Below are 27293 nucleotides of genomic sequence, written 5' to 3'. Positions count from 1 at the left end.
GACTTAGTATTTCTGCGTCGGTTGCTGTCACTTGAGGACTGAGTCGTCAGTAGTATAAAGTAAGGCAGCTGACACCATTACGTCAGTTTTTCTTGCCCTAACCTGTCAGGAGCCCACAAAGTAGGAGGCCAAGATCTGGTGGAAGAACCCCACCAGTAGAAAATATATACCAATAAGTCCCTTGTAAGGAAAGGAGAACAACAAGGAAGAATGGTAATAAAAGGAGAAAGAGACTAAAAGGGGGATGGAGGGAGGGAAACCAGGACTGCAAACAGTGAATATACTCCAACATCTACATTTATGATAAGTGTACACAACTGTACTATGTTCTTCATGCTTCACTGTTGCAGTCATCACATTTTGGTAGATTCCCAAAGCTGAGGAAAAGGGTGGAGGCAGTCAAGGAAACTAGGGGCTGGCTAGGATGCCCTGCAAGACTGCAGAGGCAAACCCTGCCCTGGAGTTGGAGAAGAGAAGCAGGTGGTAATGCTTGGTAAAAGTGTGAACAGATGTCCAGGTGGCAGCCTCCAGGATGTCCCTGGTGGGGACTCCTCTGAGGAAAGCTGCAGAGGTGGAGGCTGCTCTGGTGGACTGTGTCCTGACCCCCTTGTGGGGAGGCTTTCCATGCTGTTTGTAGCTGAAATGGATGCAGTGTGCTATCCATTTGGGAATGGTTTGCTTGGAGATGGCTTTGCCTTCTGCTCCTGTAGCAAAGCTAACCAGCAATTGATCAGACTTTCTGAAGGATTTAGTCCTGTCCAGATAGAATCTGAGCTGTCTGTGCACATCTAGAGAGTGAAGGATCCTTTCCCCATTGTCTGGGGATTAGGAAATAAGGTGGGCAAATGAATGGATTAGTTGAGAGCTACACTGGACACCACCTTGGGCATGAAGGATGGGTTAGTTCTGAGGGATAACCTGTCCGCATGGAAGATGATGAAGGGTTCCACAGCCATGAGTGCTTGCAGCTCAGAGGCTCTTCTGGTTGAAGTGATGGCCAGAAGGAATGCTGTCTTGGAGGAGAGAAATTTTAGCTTTGCGGAAGAAGCTGGTTCGAAAGAGGGCAAGGTGAGCTTTTCCAAGACAAAGTTAAGGTCCCAAGCTGGTGTTGGTGCCCTTCTGGGTGTGGCCTCAAGTTGCTAGCTCCTCTGAGGAACTGTTTGATCAAAGGGTGCGAGAAAAGGGGCTGCTCAGTTGGAAAATGAGCAGAAATAGCAGTGGCATCAATTTTTATAGAGGACAAAGAGAGACCACTATGTAGTAGTTCAGCTAAGTAATCCAGGATGAGAGGGATGGAGGGCTGTGCTGTATTGGCTCCCTTAGCCTGGATCCAGGTGCAGAACCTTTTCCATTTATACGGATAAGACTTTCTGGTGCTAGGATGTCTGGCCTCACGGATATCATCCAGAACCTGTTTACTGAAGATGGCAGATTGGTTCGGGGTTAGGGAATAAGCCAAACTGCCAAATTGAGTGTCTGCAATTGGGGATGTATTAATTCCCCTTCCCTCTGGGTCAGGAGGTTTGGAATCTGAAAAAGATGCCATGGAGGCAGTGGGGTCAGGCTGCACAGTAAGGGGTATAGGAGTGTTGACGGGGCCAGTCTGGAGCTATAAGAATGGTCCTTGGTTTTTCTTCCCTTATTTTGAGCAGTACTCTGGGGATGAGAGGTAGGGGAGGAAAGGCATAGACTGCTAGATTGACCCAGGGGAAGGACAGGGCATCCATTTTCCAAGCCATGCAGTGATACTCCCTGGTGCAGAATTTGCTGAGCTGATGGTTGGTGTGGGAGGCAAAGAGGTCGACGTTCGGGGTTCCCCATTTCTGAGTTATGAGGGTGAAGGTACTTCTGCTGAGTTGCCACTCGTGTGGGTCTAGAAGGCTTCTGCTTAATTGATCTGCCAGAGAGTTGAGAGAGCCTGGCAGGAATTGTGCTAACAGGTGTAGTTGCATGGCAGAGGCTGCGAGCCAAAGGGTCATGGCCAGCCTGCATAGAGGATAGGAGTGAGTCCGTCCCTGCTTGTTGATGTACCACATCACAGTGGTGTTGTCTGTTTTGATCAGGAGAACTCCTGGAGAGAGAGAAGGGGTTTGAAAGCTATCAAGGCATTCTGCACAGACATCATCTCTTTCTGACTGATGTGCAGAGGGAGTTGCTGTGGGCTCCATTAGCCCTGAATGCACCTGCCATCCAGGTGTGCACTCCAAGCATAGTCTGATGAGTCTGTGGTGAGAGTCTGGGTGGCGGGGGTGTGGAGAAAGGCAGTTTCTTGTTGTGGGAGCATGCTGTGGCCCACCAAAGAAAATTCTTTCTGAGGCAAGGAATTATAGGCATAAGAGTTTCCAGGTCTTGAGAGTGTTGACACCAAAGGCTCTTTAGGTACCATTGAAGTTTCCTCATATGCAGTCTGGCATATGGAATGAGTAGTATGCAAGATGCCATGAATCCCAGAGCTTGCAGAATCTTCCTTGTAGAGAGCTAGGGCCTGGTGGCTAGTTGAAAGAAGTAGGGTGTCAGGAAAATTTGTTTCTCTGATGTGAGGTATGTCATCCGGGATGCTGTGTCCAGATTTGCTCCCAGAAAGATTATCCTTTGGGTGGGCACCTGTTTGGATTTATTTTCGTTGAAAGTGTACCCTAGGGATGTTAATAGGGTCTTTACAAAGGCCAGGTGCTCTAGCAGCTTTTCCTGGCTGTCTGCCTGAATAAGGCAGTCATCTAAGTATGGGTCAATTTGAATATTTCTTTGTCTGCAAAAGGCAATGGGCGGAGCCAGACATTTTGTGAAAACTCTGGGAGCAGTAGATAAACCAAAGTGAAGCGCAGAGAACTGGAAGTGTTGAGAACCTGCCCTGAAGCGGAGATACTTTCTGCATGATTCCCTGATAGGAATGTGGAGGTAGGCCTCTTTTAGATCTAGGATGGCTAGCCAAGCATCCCTGGAGAGCATGGGTAGCAGCTGCTGGAGGGTGAGCATTTTGAATTTTAGGATCACCAGGAAGTTGTTTAGAATGGATAGATCGAGGATGGGGTGCCAGGTGCCCTCTTTTCTGGGCACCAGGAAAAGTCTGGAGTAGAAGCCTTGGCCTATCTGTTCTGCAGGAACGTGCTGTACTGCTCTCACAGAGAGCAGGGAAAGGATTTGCTTTTTAACCTCTGCCCACTGATTTGGTCGTAGATTTGGTAACCCTTTTGGGGTTCGAAGGGTATGGAAGGAAAATTTGTATCCCTGAGACACAATGTTCAGAACCCATTGGTCCTTGGTAATGGTGGCCCAGGTGCTTGAGTGAAAGGAGAGTTTTCCTCCTAGAGGTAAGTGAAGGTGGGCAGAGGGGGTGGGGGGAGAAGGCGAGTCATTGTGAGTTCTTACCATAAGGGGGTGGCTTAGAACTCCCTGGTTTGGAAGTGGAGGTAGTCCATTGCTTAGATCTCTGCATTCCCTGGGGCTGTTGTCTGTGGGGGGGGGGGGGGGGGCTGCTTCCACAGGGCCTAGGCTGGGCTGGTTTCCTCAGAGCAGGAAGGGAGCAGTGCTTAGAAGGGCAATGCCTGCTGAACCTAGGAGACTGGACCTGTAAAAAATCCTTAACTGTTTGCATAGATTTTGCTTTTTCTTCCATCTTCTTTAAGACCTCTTCTGCCTTAGTGCCAAATAAGTTATCTTTGTGCAAGGGGGTATCCAACAATTTAGATTTGACATTGCGTGGCAGGCGTTGTTCCTTAAGCCATGCATGTCTTCTAATGACAGAGCCAGTGACTGCTGCCCTGAAAGAAGCTTCTAGGGCATCAAAACCACAGTGCAAAGTGTGTGTAGTTACTTGACTTGCAGAATGCATTACACGTCTTGTAAATCTTTAGATTCTGCCCAAGCAGGAAAGGAAGACATTATTTGTTTAAGGAGTTCCAAGGTATGTTGCTGATATTTCAGCATATGGAACTGACAATTTAGTGTGCTGACAGCAAGATTAGTTGAGGCGTATACTTTTTTACCCCATCTGTCCAATACTCGGGAATCCCTGTCTGAGGGGGTGGGATTCTTAGCAGAGGTTGCTTTAATCCCTTTTGGCCACTGAGAAATGACCTCAGGGTCAGCTACTGGATTTTTAAAAAGATATTTGTGTGAGTCAGGGACTCTGTAGTACCTGTCTGGTTTTCTGGGGGCAGGAGGTAGGGCATCAGGAGTCAAGCTGGATTCAAGGAAAACATCATCCACAACATCCAGGACTGGGGGGATGGACAAGGGTCTGTGGTGCGGAAGATCTAAAAATTCCTTGAGTCTCTTTTTAGACTGAGGGTAGTCCTGACTCTCCCATTGGAAATGCTCCCTTAAAGTATGCAGGGTTTCCCCAAAGGAAAAATCCTCTGGGGAGAGGCTGAAGGAATGGAGTCCTTTGCAAGAGAATCCTCATAAGTGGAGAGGGGTTGCATGTCTTCATAGTCAAATGCATTAGATTCATCTGACTCTTTTTCAGACAAAACTACAGGGGACAGATCTCTTTTCCTTTTTGAGGGGTAGCCTGGCTTCCCCTTATTAGCATAAGGTCTTCAGCCATTTCAAGCATTTGAGACTGAGACAAGGTAGCAGGAGCATGAGAGTGGGTTGTCGGTTTCTTGGGTGTGGTTTGAACCCTGGGCCTAAGAAATTCAGTAGTTTTTGAAAGAATGGTAGTAGAGAAAGAAATTCGATTTGTGAAGAGATCGGAAGTGCAAAGGACTTCCTTGGAAGCCGGTGCTTGCTCAGCAGCTCCGGACCCATCCAAGGTAGAGACGACAGCAGGATCCTTAGTCGAAGAAGAGTTTTGCAGACTCTGAAAGGGTCTCGGTTGTGGCCTGCGAATCAAATGAAGCGGGCATCAGGGGCTGAGAAAGCACCTGAGTACCGGAGGACTGACAACTAGCTTAACGGAAGCTTCATCAGTAGGTTTGGACCTGTGTGGTCCATCTCAATTCTTTATCTTTACTTTTATTCGGAAGATCTGCTGTCAGATGGCTTACTGAAGCCATATCGGAATTTGAGGACCGTCAACGAAATTATCTGGCTACAATAAGGGCCCGACAATGGAAAGTTCTGGTGATGAACAAAGCACAGAAGCGACAATGAGGGACTTTGTGGTCTGGGCCTAAACAAGTGACACAGTAAGAATGGAAGTCTCGGTTTTGTATTTGCATTCCACAGAGGAGACGATTATTAACTTTTTCTGACATCGGTTAGTGCAAGAAAAAGGATCCCCAACGGGGTACTTAGCTTTAGAAGACTTCAACTTCAATTTGGAGACAAAAACTCAGGTAACGGCTGACCAGCACTCGTGCAAACTGCTTCTGCTTCGGGCTCCATGGCAAAAAAAGACTGACGTAATGCCGTCGGCTGCCTTACTTTATACTACCGATGACCTGACGTCAGTCCTCAAGCGATAACAACCGACGCAGAAATACTAAGTCTCTGGTATTCGGGCTGGCCGAGGGCTACCCTGGCAGGGATAACCCAAATGTGATGAATGCAACAGTGAAACACAAAGAACATCTCTTATTGCTGGTCTGACTACTGGAGTGACCCCAGAGTCTAATTTCATGGAATACACAACTGGAGGTTTGCCTAACTTGTCATTGAAAACATCAGCATACACTGAGAAAATGGCTTTGGAGAAATTAGATCTCAGACATGCACTTACATGATGAACTTCTTTAGCAAAAGAAAGCAGATTCATTCTTAAACTATCTTTAAGACCCAATAAAGATTGCACTGGTTTTCAGACTACATAGAATAACAAGTTGTAATAGTTCTTGCCAAATAACATGAAAGCATCACTGAACCTTTGGTTTGAATTTCTTCACCTCCATAAGCAACAAGTCTCGCACTACTGGGAGTTGTTCATTAGTTCTCACTCTAGCAAATGTGTCTGCTGCTATAACATTACACTTTGAACCAGTGTCTACTTTGAACTCTGTGGATTTTCCATTAATCCAGACGGTACAAAACACTTCACTTCTTGTTAATAAGTTCACTGCATCAACTCTTTCACCAAGCACTGATACACCATCTACATAGAAAGCTGACTGCTTCGGCTCTACCTGATCAACTTGCTTTTTTGTGCAACCTTTCTTTACAACTGTGTGCGGCTTACTTGATTTGCAAAACTTTTGGAAATGATTCCATTTTTTACACTTGTGACATTGCTGACGAAATGCTAAGCACTTCTCTCCTTTAGACTCCTGATTCGCACCACATTTGCAACAGTTAACAATAAAGCTAGATTTGGGTTTTGCTGATTCATACTTGTACTGCACTGAGGTAGTGCAAGTTCCTTTCTTAGAACTTTCTGGAAAGCCACATGCCTTCTATGGGAACCCTGCAGCTGCCAAGTGCTTAGGCTGGCTCTTGTTTGCCACTTGTTGCATACTATCTACATTTGTTCTGGAGCCAACCAAAACCATGCTCTTGTCACTCGCAAGCATACTTGTGTGTTTTTCTGTCACCTCATTGATCTGACAAATCTCTATTGCTTTGCTCAATGATAAATCACTGTCATGAAGTAAAGTCTTTCTCACAGCAGCACTACTAATACCACACACAAGCCTGTCCTTTATCAGCTCATCCTCTAAATCAAACTGGCACGTTTTAGCTCTGTTTCTCAAGTCAGTTATATAAGCTGCAAATGTCCCTAGTTTCTGATCTCTCATGTATAACAAATGCCTCTCTAATGTAATATTCATCTGGGGGTTACACATTTCTCTGAACTTGCGCTTCAAACACTTGGGATCTTCCGTTGATTCAGCTTGTACAACCAGCTTGTACAACAATATGATGGTCTGCACCTTCTCCTTCATATACTGCTGGCGCATACACAAATGAACTCTCTCTTACTATGGCCTCTGACCCAGCCAGCTTTACCAAAATTAATGCCCTGGTGCGTACATCTCTGTCTACATAAGCTGCTTGTATAAAAATATCGTACTCTTGCTCAAATATTCTCCAGTTCTCTGCGATATTCAGATCAAATACAAGTGGTAGGGGCTTTCAAAGTAAGCACAAACATACACACTTGCACATATGCCAGAAACTAATGCCAGTATTTGTCCAATGTTTTTGTGCTCTGGGCTTGTACCTTTTGGGCTTTTTGGAATCATGTGAATGAACAAACTAGTAGTACCTTCGAATAACTGGACTTTACGCAATAAACTTCTCGGGTGCTTTGGTACTTTTGTAATATCACTGGAAAGGCTAAAATGCTAAAGTCATTTATCACCATTTGCTAAAGTAATTTACCATCATTTTAAGAAACATTCGATAACTTTACGATGCGACTGAATAACCCACGAGCACTGTAATACTCTTGTAATCAAGCCGCGGTGGTGCAGCGGTAGCATTGTCGCCTCACAGCAAAAGGTTCTCCCGTTTGATTCTCGGCTGGAGCGCCTTCTGTGTGGAGTCTCCATGTCCTCCCCGCGGTCGAGTGGAATTCAAAAGACATGCGTGAATGTGTGTGCCTTCATCGAAGGTTGGTCATCGAGCTGGCACCTCGGCACCGTAAAAATCTAATGCCAATCATTAGCGGACCGGAATTTCGCTGTGGTGACCCGTAACTGGGAAAAGCCGAAAGAAAAAGAAACTGTAATACTCTTGTAATGTCATCTTTTGTAAAAAAACACTCATAAGTATAAGAAACATGTCAAGTAACTGCACAGTGCGAATAAATCAAACACCTGTTGCCCAAAACTCAATAACTTTTCAAAGTAATTGCACTTTGTGAACGCTTGCTAGGCAACTCTTTACGGTACAAGACTGTTGTTTGTATAACTTGAGCACTAATCCAGGCATTCTTTAAAGTATTCAGTTGTATTTATTACTGCTTGGTAGTAACTTGATTGAAGTGTAGCTATCATTTCTAAGTCTTTTGGATTAAGCACTTGGGCTTCAGACCAGTTGTTTTACATTAGGAAGGTTTGTGGCCTGCACTGTGGTGGCAGGACAGGTAGCTTACATCCTTCTAAGTTGGGAACTGCTGATTGATGGCTCGGTGTCTGTTATTCTAAAAGTGTATTAGTTCTGGTTTAAGCACTTGGGATTCAGGCCAGTTATTTTACATTAAGAAGGATCGCGGTCTGCACTCTTGTGGGAGGAGAGGCTGGACTCTGCCCTTCTGAGCTGGGAATTTCTGGTTAAAGGCTTATAGTGCCTGCATATTCTAACTGTTTCTTACTGAAATTGGTACACCTTGTTTGCTGTAGCATAGACTAGATCCAGGCCTGCTGAATCTAGCTTTGTTTGTATGCTTGTTGTTTGTTTATTTCCTGAAAAGCTAATTCCACCTAAAAGTGGCCTTTTAGCACTTCTGTGGATCCCTAGTGATATCTGCATTGCTTACTGTACTTATTTCCTTGTTTCACTTGAAAGAAAGTTACTGTTTGTAGATTTGCATTTAAGTTACCTGTAACACATTGCATTTAAGTTACCTGGTACTTGCTCACTAAAGCAATTATATAAGTCAGTTCTAAAAAATTAAAAGCACTACACCCTCACAAACTCCCCTTGAGTACCTTGTTCCCCATTGGCCCTTTTTTCAATTATAAAGGAATTCCCAATACTATTCTAGCATGTCCAAAGGTCAGTTGTCAATCTCCTCCTCTCGGTCCAGCTGGTGAATCTGGGAATCTTGAGGCAATGTTACAACTGCCTCATGTACACAGACAACCCTCTCCTCCTCCCAACAAATTCCAACACATGTGAGAGATGCAACCATATAGCCAAACTGGAGGCAAAGCTCTCTCAACTCAGTACTGGCGTAACCAGTCAGGAGGAGAAGGAAACCACACTCACTACAATTCCAGTCTCACATACACCTACCACGACAACAAACCAAACACATAAACACACAAAAACATACTCGGAGGCTCTAAATAAAAATCTGCCTAAGCAGCAGAGACCTCCAAAGCAGACACCCAAACAACCACTACCCCAAAACAAAACACGTGCAACACATAGCTCACAAAGCCAGTGTGCCGAACAGTCACAGCCCTTAAGGCTAAACAACACACCTGATACACTTGTAATAGGTGACTCTATCATCAGGCACATGATGTCCCGCTCACCAGGCTGAACAAGGAGAAGGTCACAGTGAGCTGCCTGTCGGGCGCTAGGATCCGCCACATAACACAAGCACTCAGGTCACTCCAAGGCAAGTACAAATATGACTCAGTCATTGTCCATGCTGGTGTGAATGACCTTAGACGTACCTCCCTGGACTATATGAAAAGAGACATAGAGGAGCTCTCTGAGCATGTAGCCCAGGCCGATATGACCCTGACCTTGAGTAGCATCTTACCCTCACCAAGAATGATGCCACAATATGAAGACAAGATGATCAATTTCAACAATTGGCTTAAGTATTGGTGTCATTCAAAGGGGATCCAATGCCTGTCAGCCTGGGATGACATGCTCGACAAGCCACGATGCTTCGCTAGGGACGGCTTGCATCTGTCACCCTGGGCTTTGGATATTGGCAAAGGCTCTTGCTACCCCATAGTGCATTTTTAGGCAAGGCTCAAAGAAAAACCCACCTCCATAGGTATCACATGGGATAAGAAACTAAGAGTAATGCTACTCAATGCCAGAAGTCTAAACCTCAAGATGCATGCACTCGAAACTCTCCTTAGCATGGAGAACATCGATATCTGTGCAGTAACTGAAACCTGGTTCAAGGCTCCCAAGAGCACCCCAGCACTACCAGGTTATACCTCATACCATGCTTTTGGCCCCAAAACTTGGATCGAACCACAAAGGAGGGAGTATCAATATTCATCAAAGATACCCACACCTCCAGGTTGGTGGCACAGCACGAAGCATCAGAGACTATCCATGTGCAACTAACAGTGGGTAAAACTGCCTTCCAGTTTATAGCCTGCTACAGACCACCCTCCCAAACACAGGAACCCCACTCGGCCTTCCTGAGAATACTGGAAAATATGAAGGTCTCTCCAAACACCATTATATTGGGTGACTTCAACTACCCAAACATAGACTGGGAGCATTACTCTAGCGCCAACACCCTAGCCCAAAGGTTCCTAGAATTTATAAACTCAAACACTATAGAACAACTTGTTACCACTCCCACAAGAGAGGAAAACATACTGGACCTGATCATCACCAACATGAGGACACTATGCTCCAGACCAGAAGTGTATCCCTCACTGGTAAGATCAGACCATAAACTAATCTCACCGAATATTCACATCCCGACCCCACCCCCTGCCCAGAAAACCACAGTGAAAAACTTCTCTAAAGCAAATTTCAAACGCCTCAAAACTGAGGCGGAATCATCAAAGCCACAGGCCTGTGGAAAATACGGCCCAGAGCGCAGAATCCTTTATAAACGCATTCTATGAACACCTTCAGGAATGCATGGATCATGTAATCCCAAGTAAAACCAAGACCCAATCCTCCAAAGGCAGATGTCCTGTCTGGTGGACCCCAGCCATAAACAAACTATACAATAGAAGGAGGAAGCTACTACATGATAGAGCAAAATCCCAAAAAGGGAAGGGATCTCTGATCAGTATTAGCAAAAAACTACGGGCACTCATAAAATCGTCTAAGGCCAGCTTCGAGAGAAAAATTGCACAGGACACTAAGGATAATCACAAGGCTTTCTTTAGTTATGTTAGGAACCTGGGTGGGAATTCCCAGATATGCTCAGAATTAGTCCAAAATGACAAAAAATACACGAAGCCCACAGATATTGCCAACATCCTAGCTGACAGGTTCAGTGCAAACTCCCCCCCCCTCCCCACCAAAAGGGCAAATATCTATCCCAACAGAGTGCTGCCCCCCTGACATCTGAGATGCTCAGGTAAGAGCCGCCCTCTCCAAAGCAAAAAAACACAGCATCAATGGGACCAGATGGTGTCCCGGGCTGCATCCTACATGAACTCCAAGAAGAGCTAAACCCAAACATAAAACTACTGTTCAATCTTAGCCTTACTACAGGATATGTACCCAAAGAGTGGCGTACAGCAACAGTGGTCCCTTTCCACAAAGGTGGTGCCTCAACGGATCCTGGAAACTATCGCCCCATAAGCCTGACTAGCTTGGTCTGCAAAGCTATGGAAAGGATCATCATGGACCTCATAAATAAAGATATTGGGGACCTACAGACACTGGATCCTACCCAATTTGGCTTTGTTAAGGGCAAATCCTGCCTCTTAAACCTGGTCAATTTCTTTGAAACAGTCAACAAGGCCATTGACGAGGGGAAGGTGGTCCACACAGCCTACCTGGACCTCGCAAAAGCCTTCGATATAATACCCCACTCGGGCATTATAGATAAGCTCACCAGCTTAAATATAAACCCCTATGTCACTAGATGGGTTGCAAACTGGCTCAAGGACAGAACCCACATGGTTAGAATTGCTGGAGTCATGTCAGACTCCAAACCAGTTACAAGTGGCGTCCCACAAGGCTCAGTCCTGGGACCTCTCTTGTTCGGTATATATTTCTCGGCGGTACAGGCCAACACAGAAGGACTGTGGCTGACCAAGTTCAGATGACTGCAAACTGGGCCATAATCAACTCTCCAGCCGACACAAGCATCCTCCAAAAGGGCCTCATAGAAACAGACAACTGGTGCCAGAGCCATGGCCTCAAGCTAAACACCAAAAAGTGTATAGTCATCCCCTTTGGCAAAAACAAAGTGCCCACAAATTACCACATAGGTGGTAATCCATTAAGTACAGAAGAAGTCATTAGGGACCTGGGGACCCAAGTTGATAGCAATCTCTCATTTGACAAGCACATGGCCAAAATGGTTGGAAAAACATTTTATATAGCCCACCTAATCATGAAGGGATTCACATCTAGATCAGGGGAGGTCATCGTGCCTCTTTACTCATCTCTTATCAAGCCCATAATTGAGTACAATGCCCCTTTTGGGATGTACCTTACCAGACACCTGCAGCAACTGGAAAGACCCCAAAAGTACCTCACCAAGAGGATCAAAGGGCTCAAACAGATGCCATATGCTGCCCGGTTAAAGAAACTCCAGCTCTACTCAGTGGCATACCGCCTGCTCAGAGGCGATCTGTGCCTGATGTCCAACCCGGAATTAATGGACATGCTGTACCTCAGAAAATCCAAATCCCATCGAGCTATGTGCTCGAGAGACTTGTACCTCAGCACTGAAATAAATAGGACATGCTGCAGGGACAGATTCATAACCCAGAGGCTCCCTTCACTCTGGAATAAAATCCCAGTCCAGGTTAGGCAGAGTCCCACATTGACTCTCTTCAAGAGGAATCTTGATGAGTGGATGGGAGATCATAGGTTTACCCAGACTATCACTTCTGTGTCACTGTTAGACAGAGGCACAGTATACTAACCTCAAAAAAAGGCATAGCAAAATTAATTTAAAATGGGTGGCAAAAGCCAAACACACTGGCTTGGCTTATAAATGCCCTAGGGCAGATAGCCTAGTATGAACCTATGAACCTATGAACAAGAAGCACTCTGTAATGCTGGCACTTTGCGAATAGACACACGCAGCACAAGAAACCTTTCGAAATGGCTATACTTTGACTGTATTTCACAAAAAAGTTGCACTTTGCACACAATAAACTCTTCGAAATACATGCACAGTAATAAGCACACATTAAGCACTTTTACACACTTTGAGATACTTTGAATAACTTTACTTATGCCATTGATACAAGAAGTCATAGTTATGCCCAAACTTAGCACCTTGCCAAAACACACATGGTTGTCTTGCTTTATTTTCGCTTAATGTTCCCTTTTTTTCTTATTATATTAGTTTTGCTTGTTTAAGCCCTTTTAATGCCCAATGTACTTTTCTTGTGCTTGTTTTACTTTAAACATGAACAGCTTTGCCTTAAACACACTGGTTTTGCTTTACTGTTAATCACTTCACCAAATACTTTTATTTTAAACATTTTTGTTAGTTCACAAACTTTTTGAGCTTTCTGCTTGCCTGATAAGGTGGCTTGTGCCCTTGTAATGCCACTTTTTGGCCTTTTGTATCAAATAAATAGTTCATGCTATTTCTCATTACCTCCGATTCTTTCTGGCTCTGTTTGTGCTCTTTTCTCTGTGTTTTACCTTCACTGTCTACTTTGCACCTCATGGCTCTGAATATTCTTCTCTCTTCGATCCCAGTCCTGACACCATGTCACTCTTCTAACTCAGACACAATAGAAGAGTCTTCGTGGATTCGGTTTAAGCAGCTTTATTTTATACAAACACATCACTATAGAGGCTTACTGACTTTAACTTAAGTAACTTGTATACAAACTAATAAATGTGATCATGCATGCTTTCTTTGGCTGCTCCTTCAAAATGGCACTAGGGATTGCACGTGTCTGGAATTTATATGTGCACGACAGCCTCCCATGCTTCTTACAGATATAGCATACACACACTTACACACTTGCACTCTGATCTACAATCTCCAGTACAGATAAAGCCCCAGTAGGAATGACGGTCTAAGGTAACAAGTACATCTAGAAGGAAAAAGGATTAAGGGAGGCGTGAGTGAGTGAATACTGCAACAGAGAGAAAGACCTATACTGTTACGGTAAGATTTTACACAACTGTACTATGTCCTTCCATATCATTGTTGCAGTATTGTTTACAATATAAAAAGTACAATAGCTTATGAAGAAGACTGGGAGGAGAAAGGGACAGCAGATCCCTCCGGAAAGCCATGAAGAATGGCCCTGGCAAAACCAGCTCTGGCCCTAGAAACCACATCCAACTTATAGTACTTGGTAAAAGTATTCACATAAGTCCAGATAGCTGCTTCAAGAATATAATTAGTATCCAAACCTTTGGAAAAAAGCACCAGAAGAGGCGACAGCCCTAGTAGAATGAGCCTTAACAGAAGAAGGAAGGCTCTTCCCATGAAAGGAATAACAAAAAGAAATGCTTTTAGATATCCAAGAAGAAATGATTTGCTTGGAAACGGCCAAACCTAATGACCTAGGATGAAAGAAAACAAAAAGCTGTTCAGACTTATGAATGGCTTTAGTCTTATCCAAATAATAGCTGAGTTGTCTGTGCAAATTCAAGGTGTGAAGAACCTTCTTGCTAGTAGAATGTGGAGAAGGGAAAAAAGTGGACAAATGAATGGACTGATTAGGAGGCAACTCATTAACCAAAGAGACTCTGTCTTTATGAAAAATCGAAAAAGGGGAACAGCCATAAGGACTTGCAGTTCAGACACCCATCTGGCACAGGTAATGGCCAAAAGAAGAACAGTCTTCCAAGAACAATGCTGTAAGGAAGCTGAATGTGCATTCTCAAAAGGAGCCAGTCAATTTTTCTAAAACAAATTTAAGGTCCCAGAAGGAAGAACATGCTTCCTGGGATGCCTAATGTGAAGGAGTCCTTTAAGAAACTGTATGGCAACAAATCTAGAAGCCAAAGGGGGAGGTAAAAGCAGACAAGCATAAATAGCTGACAAGTGGGCCTTAACAGAAGAATATGCCAACCCAGCAATGAACAATTCACAGAAATAAGAGAACCAAATTAACATCCACAGTAAGTGGATCCAGGTTATGAGGCAGGAGAAAGACCAAATAGAAAATCTCTTCCATTTGGACAAATAAAATTTTCTATTTGGGGGTTTACTGGCCTCCTGCAAGATCTGAAGCATGTCCTCAGAAAAGGTGCCTGAAAGGGATCAAAATCCTATCACCCACAATGTCAGTGAAGAGTTGACAGGTGGGGATGGATGAGAGATCCCCTTTCTTGTGTGATTAGGTCCACACTGTGAGGTAACTTGTGATTACTGCTCTTAGCAAAATGCAGAATAAGAGGGAACCAATGCTGTCTGGGCCAAAAGGGAGTCACCAGCAAGATTTTGGTAACATCTTGCTTGATCTTGAATAGGACCTTCGGAATGAGAGGAACGAGAGGGAAGGCACAAAGAAAAGTACAGTTTTGTACCTACCATAAATGTAGATGTTCGAAGATCCACATTGCTGCAGTCCTAACACTTGGGTAGTCCGCTGTCCCTCATTCGGCCCGAATATCAGAGTATAAGGCTGACGTCGGCCAGGGCGCATCTGACTGACATCAGAACGTCAGGGTACAAATGCGCATGACCGACGTCATATCCTCAGTCTTTTCTTGCCCCAGATGTCAGAAGACCCTAAAAGAAAGGTCCAAACCCAAAGACCACAACTAAACAAACAGCTAGTCTAACACCAAAAATATGTATAATATATACAATATATACAAAATGCAATATACAACATGCAGTTTACCTCAGATGGATAACCCAACCCACACAACCACCTCAAACAACAGAGGAAGGAGGGAGGTAAATTGGACTGCAGCAATGTGGATCTTCGAACATCTACATTTATGGTAGGTACAAAACTGTACTATGTTCTTCATCTCACATTGCTGCAGTCCTAACACTTGGGTAGAATCCCAAAGCAGAGGTAAGGGAGGATGGCTAACCTATAATGAAGCAGGAGCTGCCAAAATGCCCTGCAACACAGCAGTGGCAAAACCAGCCCTGGATTTAGAGTACAAGGGAAGGTGGTAATGCCTAGAGAAGGTATGCACTGAACTCCAAGTGGCTGCCTCCAAAATATCCTTAGTAGCCACCCACCTCAAAAAAGCTGTTGAAGTGACAGTAGCCCTAGTGGAATGAGGTCTAATCCCAGCTGGAATCTCTTTGCCATGATGGGAATAACAGAAAGCAATGCAAAATCCAATCCACTTAGAAATAGTTTGTTTTGACACAGGCTTGCCCTGAGAGCACAAAGCAAAAGAAACTAATAACTGCTGAGATTGTCTGAACCCTTTAGTTCTGTCCAAATAATATCGCAACTGCCTGTGAACATCTAAGGTGTGCAAAATCTTTTCCCCTTTAGTTTGGGGATTTGCATAAAAAGTAGGCAAATGAATAGTTTGGTTTAAAGCCACACTAGAAACCACTTTAGGCATAAAGGAGGGATTAGTACGTAAAGATACCCTATCCTTGTGAAAAATTAAGAAAGGCTCAACTGCCATAAGGGCCTGTAATTCAGAAACCCTTCTTGCAGAGGTAATGGCCAACAAAAAAGCAGTCTTCCATGACAAATATTTCAACTCAGCAGTAGCTGCAGGCTCAAAAGGTTGTAGAGTGAGTTTCTCCAACACAAAATTGAGATCCCAAGCAGGAGTAGGAGCTCTTCGTGGGGGTCTTATATTCTTTGCCCCTCTGAGAAATTGCTTGAATAAAGGATGAGAAAACAATGGTGGGTCACAATCGTAGTGAGCTGAAATTGCTGCAGCATGAATCTTAATAGAAGAGAAGGACAAACCTTTGTCCAATAACTCAGTAAGATATTGAAGAGCCACACTTAAGTCAGGCTCAGAAACATCCAAATCCTTAGCTGCACTCCAAAATAAAAATCTCTTCCATTTATCTGCGTACACTTTCCTTGTACTAGGCCTTCTGGCTTCCAAAATCACATTCAAAACTTGTTGTGGAAGTTGAGACCCTCTATGGTTTAAAACAGAATATGCCATGCTGTTAGGTGAAGAGAGTGAAGTTTGACATTGAGCAAATGACTGTCCTCCTGGGACAACAGATGTGGAATCAAAGGCAAAGGCCATGGAGGCTTCCGTACTAGACTTCTCAGTAGTGGGTACCAGTGCTGTCGAGGCCAATCTGGAGCTATCAAAATCATCCTTGGCTTGTCCTGTCTGACCTTCAGAAGTACCTTTGGGAGGAGAGGCAGAGGTGGAAAGGCATACACATGAAGATTTTCCAACTGAAAGAAAGAGCATCCACTTTCCAAGCTGTGTGATGAAACCGCTTTGTGCAAAACTTTGGCAGCTGGTTGTTTAGTGGAGAAGCGAACAGATCTATGTCTGGAGTTCCCAGGACACTGTCAATTTCTGAAATACATGAAGATCCAGTTTCCACTCGTGGGGATCCATGATTTGTCTGCTTAACACATCTGCTAAGGAGTTCTGTGCTCCGGCAGAAACCTTGCCTGAAGACTTAGTTGTAAACTGAGAGCAGTCTCCCACAAAATCATTGCTTGCCTGCATAGAGGATAAGAATGTGTTCCCCTTGCATGTAGATGTACCACATGACAGTTGTGTTGTCTGTTAGAATCAACACCTGCCCTGGAAGAAGAAAATCCTTGAAAGCTATTAATGCAAACTGGACTGCTAACATCTCCTTCATGTTGATATGTAGATGTTGTAGTCTGGCAGGCCACTTGTCTTGTATCCACTTTCCATTTAGATGAGCTCCCCAAGCTATGTCTGTGGCATCTGTTGTTAAAATCTGACTGCCTCTGGCGGGTCACAGAGAGTCCCTTGTTTAGGTGACATTCCTGAGCCCACCACAAAAATTCCTTTTGAATGCAAGGTATTATTTGAATGACAGTGTCCAGATCCTGGCAGTGCTGTGTCCATACATTTTGAGATACCATTGTAGCTTCCTCATATGCAGTTTGGCATTGGGAAGCATCAGAATACAAGATGCCATGAACCCTAAGGCTTGAAGGACTGTCCTTGCAGTCAGCCCGGACTGATGAGATAGCTGATGGAAGTAAAGGGATAGACTCTTTTGTTTGTCCGGGGTTAAAAAGGCCATCTGGGATGCTGTATTCAGTCTCACACCCAGAAAGCACATGTCTTGAGAGGGTACTAGACTGGACTTTATTTCGTTCACAGAATACCCCAGGCATCTTAGCACTGCTATCACATATTCCAAATGATGAAGAAGCTCTTCCCTTCCTTGAGCCAGAATCAGGCAGTCGTCCAAATAAGGAGAGATCTGAATTCCTTTTAGCCTGAAGAAAGCAATCACTGGAGCCAGAACTTTCGTGAACACTCTGGGCGCAGTAGATAAGCCAAAGGGCAATGCAGAGAACTGATAGTGAGAAGTCCCAGCTCAGCAGATACTTCCTGCAACTTAGTCTGATAGGAACATGAAGGTAAGCCTCCCTGAGATCCAAAGTTACCATCCAATGATCTTTGCCCAGCAGAGGTAAAAGCTGCTGCAACGTCAACATTTTGAACTTGGGAATGTCCAGATAAGTGTTGAGGATAGACAAATCCAAAATTGGTCTCCACATGTTCCCCTTCTTTGGGACTAGGAACAGGCGAGAATAAAATCCTAGGCCCCTTTCTGGCAAAGGAACCGGCTGTATGGCCCCTATTTGGAGTAGCAGTGAAATTTGCTTGTGAGCCTCTATTCTTTGTTGAGGAGGAATGTCTGGCATGCCTTTGAAAGGAGGCAAGGTATGGAAATAAAACCTGTAACCGTGATGTATGATATCCAGTACCCATTTGTCTTGGGTAATCAAACTCCAATTTTCTTTGAAAAGTGCCAACCTTCCTCCCAAAGGTGCTGCCAGGCGAGAAGGTTCTGGCAGCTGAAAAGGTAGGTCATTGGGTCTGTTTACGAAAGGACTGACCCCTGCCCTCACTTGAAGACTGTGCAGGAGAACTCCCTGTTCTGGGCCTGAAGAGCCCTGACCTCTGCCCTGCCACGTCTAGATCTACCCCTAGACTGGGAATCATAAGAAGGATCGTCCACCCTTTAGTAGGCCAATTTCTACTAAACTTTGGAGGCTGAACCTGCAAAAAATCTTTAACAGTCTGCATAGACTTAGCCTTATCTTCCATTTTCTTTAAAACTGCCTCAACAGGAGAACCAAACAAGACATCAGATTGCAAAGGGCATCCAAAATCCTAGTTTTAACATGGTGGGATAAATTTTGATCCCTCAGCCAGGCATGCCTGCGAAGAACTGACCCAGTGGCAGCCACCCTAGGCGAGGCCTGTACAGCATCAAAACCACATTGCAAAGAATGCTTACCCACCTGCTCAGAAACATGCACTAAATCTTGTAACTCTTTACAGTCAATACCTTCCAGGGCATCAACCTTAGATTTCAACTGAGAAAGGAGATAATTTTGATATTTCAACATGTGAAACTGGCAATTCAAAGCTCTCATGGCTAGAGTGGAAGAAGTATAAACTTTCTTTCCCCATCTATCCAAGGCCCTGGCCTCTTTATCTGCAGGAACGGATTTTTGACAACAGAAGCCTTAACACCCTTAGGCCCCTGGCTAACAGTTTCTGGGTCTGCCCTAGGACTCTTAAAAGATACTTATGAGCTTCAGGCACCCTGTAATACCTATCCGGTTTAACAGGAGCAGGAGGCAAAGAATCAGGATTAAGAGAAGCCTCTGCAAACACATCTTCCACCACATTCAGAACAGGAGGAATAGCTAAAGGCCTATGCTGGGGTAAAACAAAAATTCCTAAGCCTTTTCCTGGAATCAGAGAAATCCTGGCCTTCCCATTTAAAATGCTCTCTCATGGAGTGAAGGGTCTCTGAAAAGAAAAATCCTCAGGAGGAGAAGCAGAAGGAGTAGACTCATCCATATCAGAATCAGAATAATGAGAATACTCCTGCAAGTCTTCAGCCGAAGACTCAGACACATCCGAAGCCTGCTCATAATCCCCAACACAGGTTCCATCCTAGGCCTCTTATCAGGAGGGGGCATAGAGCCTCTAATTAAAGTAATTAAATCCTCTGCCATTTTGAGCATGTGCTTCTTGGGCACAGCACCTGAAGAACTGGGAGTGACACCCACGAAGCTAAACTAGACCTGCCTCTAGGAGAAGCCTTGGAAGCAGAAAGAGGGCCTAGACCCCTTAGAAAGGGAGGGAGTACAGTTACTTGAGAAGCCCCTACAGCCTGCACTGCCTCCTGGGAGGCCACATCCTGTAAAATCAAAGTTTCTCCCTGGGTCTCCAGAGAGGCCTCCGTCGGAACCACCGGTTCCACTGACACCTCTAAAGAACTGGCGTCCGGTTCGGACGACTCCTCTAACCTAGGTTTAACTGCCTTGTCCTTGCGCTTCTTTGAGGAAGCGGCGTCGGAGCATCCGACGGCATTTTGTAATTGCACCGCTTCCCAAAGACCAACCTTGCACAATCCAACCTCCGCTTTATAGTGCGTTTATTAAACCTAGCACAAAAGCGGCATCCAACAACGTCGTGCTCAGGTCCTAAACAAGGTATACACAAATTATGATAATCTCTATGCGGTATCTGTTTCCCACAAGAAATACAGTTATTCACTTTTTCTGACATCCGGTAAACCACTGAGGCAAGAAAAAACCAAAATATTCCCCAGCAGTTAACCAACTCTGACTTCGGTCTGAAACTCCGAATTCGAAAAATTTCAGAACGCCGAACGGCACTTGCAACACTGCTTCTGCATCGGACCATGTGGCAAAAAAGACAGAGGATATGACGTCGGTCATGCGCATTTGTACCCTGACGTTCTGATGTCAGTCAGATGCGCCCTGGCCGACGTCAGCCTTATACTCTGATATTCGGGCCGAATGAGGGACAGCGGACTACCCAAGTGTTAGGACTGCAGCAATGTGAGATGAAGAACATCCTCCTCTTCCAAGAAAAAGAGAGGGTGTCCATCTTCCATGCCAGAGGACATGGAATTGTGGTGCAAAAGAGAGGAATTTGCCTGTTCAAGGGGGGGGGGCAGATCTACTTGAGGAGTACCCCACTGGTGGACAATGTCCAGAAACACATCCCTGTGAAGCATCCATTTGTGGGACTGTGTTATGGACCTGCTCAGAAAATCTGCCACTATGTTCTGATCTGAGGGAATATAAACTGCCTGAAGAGTTACCTGATACTGGACAGCTAGATCCCAAACATGAACAGCTAGTCTGCAAGGGAGATAAGACCTTGTCCCCCCTTGTTTGTTGATATACCACATTACTGTGGTATTGTCTGTGAGAACTCTGAGAACTCTGAGGGGCAATGGCAGGAAAAGAGAATGAAAGTACTGAACAGCAAGAAGAGCTCTTACCTCTATGACACCGATGTTGTCTTTCTTTTGTTGAAGAGACCAAAGGAGCTCCCCCATTCCACGTCAGAAGAGTTCCTGAAAGGGAACTGGAAGTTGAAAAGGCACCCCTGGGTTGAAGGACAACTGATGAATCTACCAATGAAGTTCCAGCTTGAGACATGGAAGAAGAGGCACTAGAAAATCTAAAGGATAACGTTAAAGCCAAATTGACTTTAAAAACCACTGGAGCTTTTTCATATGGAGCTTGGCCACAGGAAACACAGGAATGGTGGAAGCCATGTAACCCAAAGCCCTTAGAAACTTCCCGACTATAATAGAAGCCAAAGAAAGAAGGGATTGAAAGAAAGCAATCAGAGTTACAGCCTTGGGAGGAGACACATATGCCAGCATCATTGGAACAGTCTGGAGCCTGCACCCTATGAAAACATGATCCTGAGAGGGAGTCAAGAATGATTTTTGGAAACTTACAGTAAAACCCAGGTTTTGCAGGAGACAAATAGCAAATGAAGATGCTGAAGTAAAAATTCTGGAGAAGAGGCCTGAATGAGCAGGTCATCCAGGTAAGGAAACTCTGTATCCCCCTCAATTTGCAGAAAGTAATCACAGGAGTTAGACATTTGATGAAGGCCCATGGGGCAGTAGAGAGAAAGGGCAAATCAGAGAATTGAAAATGCCGGGAAGCAACAGAGAAATTTCCTGAAAAGGGACTGAACAGGAATATGTAGATAAGCATCCTTGTGATCCAGAGAAAAGTACAGTTGTGTACCTATCATAAAATAAATATATATGTTCGAGTGTATTCACTGTTGCAGTCATTACAATTGGGTTATCCTGCTGGCAGGCTACCCGCAGTCGTCCGAGTTCCAAAGTCTAGGTCCGGCGTCGGTTGCTATCGCCTCCTTCCTGACGTCAGTGCACCAGGGGTATAAAAGATGCAGCCGACGCCATTTTCTTCATTTTTTCTTGCCCCAAATGTCAGGTGCCTCTAAAATGGTAGGCTAAATTATGCCAATAAGCATGCATACACAAAAATCTACTTTTTCTTCATCTACAAGCAAATACACCACATAGGTTGTATAGAACAGAGAGGTACAGATAAGTCCCAGCAAGGAAAAGGGGGATGGTGGGAGGGTAACCTGGACTGCAACAGTGAATACACTCGAACATCTACATTTATGGTAGGTACACAACTGTACTATGTTCCTCGTGTTTCACTGTTGCAATCATTACAATTGGGTTGAATCCCAAACCTAAGGTTGGGAGGCTGGTGCTAAATAGGATTAGGAGAGGCTATCAGGCCCTGCAGAACTGCAGTGGCAAAGCCTGCCCTGGATTTAGAGTTGAGAGGTAAGTGATAGTGCTTTGTAAAAGTATGCACTGAACTCCAAGTTGCAGCCTCTAAGATGTCTTTGGTTGGTACTCCTCTGAGGAAGGCTGCTGAAGTGGCTGCTGCCCTGGTTGAATGTGGTCTAATCCCCTTAGGCACTGATTTGCCATGCTGTGAATAGCAGAAGTGAATGCAGTGGCCTATCCACTTTGAAACAGACTGTTTCGAGATAGGCTTTCCTTGTGATCCCTGCTGCATATGCCACCAGTAGTTGTTCAGTCTTTCTGAAAGCTTTGGTTCTGTCCAAGTAAAGGCGTAGCTGCCTGTGAATGTCCAAAGAATGTAGAAGTTTCTCACCCTTATTCTGTGGGTTTGGGTTGAAGGTAGGCAAATGAATTGTTTGGTTAACGGCCACACTGGACACTACCTTAGGCATAAATGTAGGTTTTGTCCTTAGAGAAACCTTGTCAGTATGGAAAATGATAAAAGGTTCCACAGCCATGAGTGCCTGTAACTCTGAGACTCGTCTAGCGGAGGTTATTGCTAGGAGCAGAGCTGTTTTCCATGATAAAAATTTTATATCAGCTGCAGAGGCTGGCTCAAACAGAGGCAGTGTGAGTTTTTCCAAGACATAGTTGAAGTCCCATGCAGGTACTGGAGCTCTCCTTGGAGGTCTTATGTTTTTGGTTGTTATGTTCGGAGGTACTGCCTTAGTAATGGATGAGAAAAAATAGGTGGTTCTGTATTGTAATGAGCTGAAATGGCAGAGCCATGAATTTTAATTGATGAAAATGAAAGGCCTTTTTCCAACATCTCAGTTAAGTATTGCAAAATCTGAGGAATATTTGGAACAGTCATGTCGATACCTTGTGCCTGGCTCCAAGCACAGAATCTCTTCCATTTTTCTGCATAAGATTTTCTGGTGCTAGGCCTCCTGGCCTCCAAAATAACATCCATCACTGTTTTAGATAGAGGTGTGTCTTGAATGGCTACATTATCCGCCAAGCTGCCAAGTTTAAGGTCCTGAGTTGGCTGTGCAGTATCTGACTGTCTTGTTGGGTCAATAAGTGAGGAATTTGAGGTAATGTCCAAGCTGGGCATTGAGACAAGCTCTTTAGGATTGGGTACCAGTGCTGGCGGGGCCAGTCTGGGGCAATCAGTATCATTTTTGGTTTCTCTTGAGGAGTAACCTTGGGGAGGAGAGGCAGAGGAGGAAAGGCATATACTGTTAGGTTTTTCCAGCTGAAAGATAGAGCATCCACTTTCCATGCTTGCTTGTGATATGTCCTTGTGCAGAATCTCTGTAGTTGGCAGTTGTGAGGAGAGGCAAACAGGTCTATGTCCGGGCATCCCCAGTTCCTTATCATCATGCTGAAGACTTGTGGATGCAATTTCCACTCGTGGGGATCCATTAGGTTTCTGCTTAGTTCATCTGCCAGAGTATTTATCCTTCCTGGCAGGAATTGTGCTTGCAGATGTACTTGGTAAGTCAGTGCTGTGTCCCACAAGTTCATGGCTAGTCTGCAGAGGGGGTGGGAATGTGTGCCCCCCTGCTTGTTTATGTACCACATGACTGTAGTATTGTCCGTCTTTATCCGTAGTTGTCCTCGATGAAGTAGATCCTTGAAGGCTGTCAGGGCATTCTGAACAGCTAGCATCTCTTTTTTATTGATATGTAGATGCATTTGACTTGTGGACCATGTGCCCTGAATACATCTTCCTGCCATATGGGCCCCCCAGGCATAATCTGATGCATCTGTTGTCAATGTCTGCCTGGCTGTGAGTAAGGTGAATGGCTGTTCCGTGTTGAGGTGACAGGCTTTTGTCCACCATCGAAACTCCTGTTGCAGGCAGGGAATGAGGGTAATTATTGTTTCCAGGTTGTGGCAATGTTGAGTCCAAACACTTTTTAGATACCACTGAAGTTTCCTCATATGCAGTCTTGCATATGAAATTAGCAGTATGCAGGATGCCATGAAGCCCAAAGCCTGCAGAATTTTTCTTGCAGATAACTGGGTCTTTGTTGCCAACATTTTGAAATAAGTAGTCAGTTGTCTGTGTTTGTCTGGCGTGAGATAAGCCATCTGGGCAGTTGTATTTAAGCTTGCACCCAGGAATATTATCTCTTGAGAGGGTATGAGATTTGATTTCTTTTCGTTTACTGTGTACCCTAGACCTGTTAGTAATCTTTTTACAAATGCCAGATGATGTAGTAGAATGTCCTTGTTCTCTGCTTGAATAAGGCAGTCGCCCAAGTAAGGATATATTTGTATTCCGCTTTGTCTGCAAAATGCAATTACTGGTGCCAGGCATTTTGTGAAGACCCAGGGCGCAGTAGATAAGCCAAAGGGCAGTGCAGAGAATTGGTAGTGCATTGAGCCAGCTATAAATCTGAGGTATCTTCTGCATGATTGTCTGATTGGGACATGCAGGTATGCCTCTTTTAAGTCTAAAGTCACAAGCCAAGTCTTCTTGCCCAGCATGGGCAGAAGCTGCTGCAGAGTTAACATTTTGAATTTTGGAATATCCAGGAATGTGTTTAGGATAGACAGGTCCAATATTGGTCTCCAGGCTTTGTCCTTTCTGGGTACCAAGAATAGCTTTGAGTAAAATCCTTGTCCCTGCTCTTGCTGTGGTACTTGCTGAATGGCTCTCATGTCCATGAGAGATGAAACTTGTTTTTGTGCCTCTGCCCATTGATTGCGTGGCAGGTCTGGCATACCGTTTGGCCTTGACAGGGTGTGAAAGTGGAACCTGCTGATATTTAAGCATATGAAACTGACAATTTAAAGCTCTTACAGCCAAGGTAGCAGAAGTATAAATCTTTTTGCCCCATCTGTCCAGGGCCCTTGAATCCCTATCAGAGGGGATAGGGTTTTTTGCAGTGGAATCCTTGACCCCCTTGGGACCCTGAGAAATAGTTTCTGGGTCAGCAGCAGGGTTTTTGTAAAGAAATTTATGTGAATCAGGAACCCTGTAGTATCTGTCTGGCTTAACAGGAGCTGGTGGTAAAGAGTCAGGAGACAGACCGGACTCTGAAAATACATCATCTACAATGTCTAAAACAGGAGGAATAGCAAGGGGCCTGTGCTGAGGCAATAAAAGGAAGTCTCTGAGCCTTTTCTTGGATTCTGAGTAATCTTGACCCTCATAGTGAAAATGCTCCCTCATAGTATGCAGGGTCACCCCCAAAAGAAAAATCCTCAGGAGGAGAGGCTGAAGGAATAGATTCTTCAGCATTAGAATCCTCATAGGGAGGAAGGGAAAATTCCTGTTCAGAAGAGGAATCAGAAGAAATGGAAACCTGATCTGAAGATTCATATTGTATCTCTTGCCTAGGCCTTTTATCAGGAGGGGGATGGGAACCCCTGATCAAAGTAATTAGGTCTTCGGCCATTTTAAGCATCTGTTTTTTAGGCATGGAGGCCTGTCCGGGAGAATGCTGTATTTGTTTATTTGTCTTTAGAGCTGCTTTAGTCTTTGCCTTTGAAACTGAAGTTGGTTTTACATATAATTGTGTAGGCCTGAAAACACCCTCAGAATCCGATGCCTGCTCAGCGGCTCTGGACCCATCTGAGGGGTGTCCAATACCTTGAGTTTCCAGCGGCCTAGTTGGCTCCACGTGGGAGTCAGAAGCAGCCTGTGGCTCTGAGGTAGCGGGTGCCAGGGGCTGTGAAAGCACCTCACTGAGAACCGGCGACAGGCCTAACAGAAGCCTCGTCGTTGGTTTTGGACCTCGGACGCCTGTCCTTTTCTTTTTCTTTGCGCTTTTTATAAACTCCGGTAGTCGGCTATTCCGACATGAAATGCAAAATCATACCGATGCTTAATAGTGCGTTGGTTAAATCTAGCACAAAACCGACAACTAGCAACGTCGTGGTCAGGGCCTAGGCAAGGAATACAGTAAGAATGAAAATCCTTATGAGGTATTTGCTTCCCACAAGAAATACAATTATTAACTTTTTCTGACATCGGTCTGGAGCAAGAAAAAAAGTTTCCCCAGCGGAGTACTTAGCTTTAATGAAGACTTCGGATCTGAATTTCGAATTTGAAAATCTCAGGAGTCGGCCGACCGGCACGAACTGCTTTTGCTTCGGGCACCGCGCGGCAAGAAAGACTGAAGAAAATGGCGTTTGCTACATCTTTTATAACCCTGGTGCACTGACATCAGGGAGGAGGCGACAGCAACCGATGCCGAACCTAGACTTTGGAACTCGGGCCGACTGCGGGTAGCCTGCCAGCAGGATAACCCGGTTGTAATGACTGCAACAGTGAAACACGATGAACATCAAGAAAAGCCTAAGGAAGTAGAAGAGGAGAAAGAGGAATGTGACTAAGAGCAAGGACAGTCAAACAGCACCTGGTTTGTCAGAAAAAGGTGGTTTCTGAGCTGAAAGGATCTGGGTAGTCTTAGCAGGAGGAGCCCTTCTACCACCCTTTTTACCAATGGGGGAGGGCAAGACTGTCTACGAACAAAGGCAGGCTTGTTAAAGTAATTCCTTTGAAATTTAGGGACAGGTGAAACAAAAATATGCTTCAAATCCTGTAAAGTTTTACCCTTTTCCTGCAGGGACTTAACGCAGCACCAAAAATATACTTATTATCCAAAGCGGCATCCATCAACTTCACCTTGATATCATCAGGCAAAGGTTAAAGCTGAAGCCAAGAACACCTCCTCAACACAGAACCGAAGGCAGCAGCCCTAGAGGAGACATCACCTGCATCATAGCTACATTTAATGGAATGGCGAGCAATCAGAGATGATGTCGCTAATAAAGAAAGACCAGAAGTCTTCCCCTCACAGTCAGGGAGGTCTGAAATATCCTGACCAGCCTGACAGAGAACAGCCAAAATATATCTGGTCATGTGGTTCTGGTAGTTCACAGCTCTAAATGCCAGGGTAGCTTTCTTACCCAACCTATCCAAAGTTCTGCTGTCTGTCAGGAGGAAGCAACTTTGTAGAAGGCAACAGTTTTGATGGCTTGTCAGATCCAACAGACATCACAGAAGGGTCAGTAGAGGGGCACTTATAAAAGAAACTTGCAGTCTTCGGGCACCTTATAACACCTATCAGGTACTTTAGGAGCAGGGAGTTGGGAA

At 44.8% G+C, this 27293-nt stretch overlaps 1 protein-coding gene across 1 annotated transcript in view; it reads right to left on the bottom strand.

Annotated features, from left to right (window-relative positions):
• Positions 1 to 27293, bottom strand: part of HS1BP3 (HCLS1 binding protein 3) — a 1094679-nt gene that overhangs the window by 719432 nt on the left and 347954 nt on the right. The gene's annotated exons all lie outside the window — the stretch shown is intronic.

The sequence above is a fragment of the Protopterus annectens genome, chromosome 7.part0 (assembly GCF_019279795.1).
Source record: "Protopterus annectens isolate FY-2018-M chromosome 7.part0, PAN1.0, whole genome shotgun sequence".
Lineage (NCBI taxonomy): Eukaryota > Metazoa > Chordata > Ceratodontiformes > Protopteridae > Protopterus > Protopterus annectens.
This window is presented reverse-complemented; position numbering and strand designations above follow the sequence as displayed.